This window comes from Magnolia sinica, chromosome 15, assembly GCF_029962835.1.
Source record: "Magnolia sinica isolate HGM2019 chromosome 15, MsV1, whole genome shotgun sequence".
Taxonomy (NCBI): Eukaryota; Viridiplantae; Streptophyta; class Magnoliopsida; order Magnoliales; family Magnoliaceae; genus Magnolia; species Magnolia sinica.
Window position 1 is genome coordinate 21,885,492 of NC_080587.1, and position 4,576 is coordinate 21,890,067.

At 35.2% G+C, this 4,576-nt stretch overlaps 1 non-coding gene across 1 annotated transcript; it reads right to left on the reverse strand.

Annotated features, from left to right (window-relative positions):
- Positions 1-4,253: 4,253 nt before the first annotated feature.
- On the reverse strand, positions 4,254-4,356 carry LOC131228436 (small nucleolar RNA R71). The gene has a single exon (XR_009162939.1). It is a non-coding gene; the product is annotated as a small nucleolar RNA R71 (small nucleolar RNA).
- Positions 4,357-4,576: the final 220 nt, after the last annotated feature.

Below are 4,576 nucleotides of genomic sequence, written 5' to 3' on the forward strand. Positions count from 1 at the left end.
GACTCATCCAGAGCCACTTGCAGCCTTCCTTGAGGAAAAACTATTCCTTCAACTAGGCTTTAACCAAGCAAACTATCAAAGGCCATACCCAACTGGTCGAAAGATGAGGAGCCCAGCCGAGTCAACTCGGCTGTGACTCGCTAGAGTCTTGTAGCATCTTAATGAGGGCTGCTTGCAACTGAAATCCTGAAGGATAATTACCTTCTATCAGTTTCGAATCAATTAAGTGAAGAAGATTTTAATCCACCCATAGTCCATGGATAAACTAGAATAATATTTGATTTTTCCTTGCTTTGATTTAGGAAATCATAAACTCACCTTATAGGGAGGATCAAACCAAGGAGAACTTTCTTCCAAGGCAAGGGATATCCTACATGGCTTCATCATTTCATGGAATTCTAAAATAATTGTAGAAAAATATTATAATTGTGCAAATAGTAGTTGTGTTCCTTTAACTTTGAATTGACATGAATAAACATGTGGGACTGCCTCAATTTATGTTACCCCAACATATCTTGTGAGAATTGCTTTAAGATCACCATGCCATATTGGGAATTGCTTGTATACGCATATTCCTACTTGTTGCACATTATCATGCCACATTTGAAATTACTTATATACATCTTCTAGTTGCATTAAATGTAAGAGTCCTTGCTTCCACTACAATAATAACCTTGCTCCATTTCTCATTATATGGGTTAGAATTGTTATAGTTTGATATAAACGAATATCTCTTCTTAAGATGTGTAGTAATCATATTACTATCCAAATGTGTTTGAAATGTCATATTTGGGCCCTTCTTTGGACCTTGGGAAAGTAAATGAATTTATACTAAGTTCATATTTGAATGCTGGATATTCCATTAAAGAACTACAAGTCTTGATCATGCTTATGAGAGTAATCTTGTTAATCCTATGGAATGTGCATGAGCATCATGGTACATGACATTCACGCATGACATATGAGCTTTTCCGGGTGCTCAATGTAAGCCACATTCTATTTGATTTACTGAAAGTTCCAACACTTTAGTTTGATTCACAGAACCTGTGCATTTGGGTCACCTTGGGCGCTCTTTCTTTTTATGAGGCCTTTTTGGGATTAGACACTCCTCGGGCGCACCCCGTGTATTTTTCCAGGAGATATCCTTGGACGCTCTCACTTTCATGACTTTTTCCAGGTAGATAATCTACCGCAAGCGGTCTGCATAGTCTTTTCCGGACGGCTAGTTCTCCTTGGGCGTACCTATGAGTATTTTTTTGGGTGATTAGTTTGCCTTGGGCGACCCTTTATTTTAATAGCTGGATGTGCATCCCCAGATCTGTGACTTGAGCATACATTCATACACCCATACATTCATTTATAATTTCATCATTAGTCTCCTTATAATTTGAATATGTTGATTAAAATTGTTTTGGAATAACATGTTATGCATGAATCCTTATGGAAAATTCCCACTGAGTTTTCACTCACCCAATCGTACGGTTGCACCAAATAGATGAAGGAATGAGGATAGGTGGAGACCTCTACGATGGGTTTCCAGGGATGACTAAGGTGGAGTTTGGCGAGGAAGAGTTCTATGTGAATGTTGATGAGCCGTTGGAGCTCAATTGATACTTTAGGATTTACTTGGTTTCATATTTCAGACTATGTGTTATATTTAAGTTGTAAAAATATTTCCCTTATTGTGGGATTTCATTTTGTTCCTATTTACATGTATTAAACTTTCTTATTGTTACTCTTGATATCCTTAATTCATGCAATGTTGCCTTACTCCATGTTATGAAATTTGCCGCTATTTAGATGTATGCTAGTCTACTTCATAACGTAATACTCGGGTTCTTATTGAGACTCAAATATTGCATAATTTTCCTCATTTATATCTTGGTTTTATGAACATAAATCATCTTAATATTCTATTTTACTCATGTATGTGTTGTAAGGTGAATTTAAGAGCTTGGATTGAAAAAGTGTGCTAAAAAGTAAGAATTTGATGCTCAAAAATCACCAAGGCAAGGGATGGATCTTAGGAAGCCAAGATTGAAGAATTCACATGCCAAAGATCCAAGAAAGGCAAGTGAGGAATGAAAAGAATCAAAGATTTGAAGTGAAGAATCCTGAAATCGTCTTGAAAAGTGCATTCTAAAGCTCTGTTTTAAACAAACTATATAGCGAGAAGTCTATTTTGAAAAAATATGTATATTTGAGGTGTTTTCTAGGGTTTTTCAACTTTACACGAAAATTGGAGTTCCCTACTTATAAATAGGGCTTCCTAGGGCATTTTTAAACATCATTTAAAGCATTCAGGAGCAATATTTAGGGTTTTTAATTTTATTTAAGTTTTATAAATTATTTTTTTCTTTTAGATCTTTTCTATTTGCATTTATTATTTTTTATTTCTTTCTTTCTCTATTCTAGTTATGTTTTTCTAAGTTTCTTCTAGCCCAGGTTAGAAGTGAAGCACATGGGTTTAATAATTCTTTAAGATTATGATGATTGATTGTTTTAATGATGAGAAGAATGGTGTATGCATTTATCTATTATTTAGGTTATGTTTTTTATCCTCTTGTGAGATCCATATGTTTCCATCATATGAGATCCACATTGATGGATAGACTTACCCTAGATCAATCAGATTTTCTAGATAGGAGATGTTCTCAACCTGTTATATTTCTTTGATATTCATTATCCTATAGATATTGAATACTTAAAATCACTGGCGCTTGAGAATATATGTCAATGATGCAAATCCATTATTTTCTAATCTTCTATATCATCTATTAAAATATTTAAATTGTTTTATTTTCCGATTAGGCTGACCATAGTGATCAGATCCTAGTTGTGTTATCCAAGTCATCATGATTTTAGAACATTAACCTATGTGTGGAACTTTGAAGCTTGGGTGTTATTTTATTCAGTTGAATTATATCCATTCAAAAATCCCAAAATTAAATCATCAGATTAATTTTTATTACTTAGTTTGTTTTGCATTTGATTTTTTTCTTCTCACAATTCATCTCCTTGTGGGATCGACCCTGTATTCACGGGATACTACTTACGAACTTCTACACTTTGAGGCAAGTAATCAAGTTTTGGCGCCGTTGCCGGGGAGAGACTGAGATAGATCAGATCGGTGCAAGATAGCTAAGGTAAGTTTTCTTCTAAGGTAAGTTCTCTTTTAAACCCTCCAAATTTTCTGTAGATTTTTTTCTTTTTCTTTGAAAATAAATTCAGTTGGGTCTTTCAAGTACTAACTATGGCATAAGGTTGCCCTGCTTGGGATTTTATCACCCAAATGTTATGGTTGTCCTACAATTGCTATTTGATCACAAAGATCATCCGCTTAATCTATTTTTCAGATTAGCATAATTTAATTTCTGCATTAGTTTTACTTTGTTGATTTATTCATTTATTTATATTTTTTTTATGGACTGAACCCTCATGGTCGGCCCTGCCACCTGGGTTGTTGATTTATTTTGCTTTGTGGATTGAACCCTCATGGTCGGCCCTGCCACCTGGGTTGTTGATTTATTTTGCTTTGTGGATTGAACCCTCATGGTCGGCCCTGCCGCCTGGGTTGTTGATTTAAGTTTTTATTTTTATTTTAAGTATCATACTTGCTATTTGAATTAGTGGTATTTGTTGTGTGGTGTGGATGGTTTATGTCCCGTTGGAGTAGGGATCAAAACAATCGACTCTCCTCTGAAGGGGGACTAGTTCTAGGCCTTGATCATTCACTTAGAAGAGGCACGCAATATCACTTGGATCCATGGCAGATCCAGTTGATAATCCAAATCTAAATCTGTCAGATCCAACTATAAATCAAAATAGAGAAAATCAACATAATCCTCCTCTTGAGGATGAAAATGAAGTTCATAGGAATATGTTAAACCAACCACGGACTTTACGTAAACATCTACATCCTGAAAGATTAATTTTACTATCTTGCATAGTGTTCCCTGCTCATACAAGGAATATTGATTTTAAACCAGGTGTGATTCAATTAATTCCTAAATTTCATGGCTTAGATTCTAAAAGCCCCTACTTGCACCTGACGGACTTTGAGGAAGTAATTGCAACATTACAAGTAAACAATGGCAATAGGGATGTATTTAAGCTTAGATTATTCTCATTTTCTCTAAAGGATCGGGCCAAAGCATGGCTCAACTTTCTAAGACCTAATACCATCACTTCATGGCAAGCCTTAAGTAGAGAGTTTTTGAAAAAGTTTTTTCCCAAGCACAAAACAAATGCATTAAAACAAGAAATCATGTCATTCTCCCAAAAGGGGAATGAACTATTTTTTCAAGCTTGGGAGCGCTTCAAAGACATTCTAATTACTTGTCCACATCATGGTTATGAACCATGACACGTGATTAATATTTTTCGAAAGAGGCTCACCATGGATACCCGTCAGTTCATAGAGATGATGTGTGGTGGAATCTTTCTTGACAAAGATCATAATGAGGCTTGGAATTTTCTAGATATTTTAGTAGAGAATACGCAGATATGGGATGTCTCTGCTAAATCAGACCAAACTAGACCCATTCCTAGAGAGAAAGCGAGAATGTATGTCTTA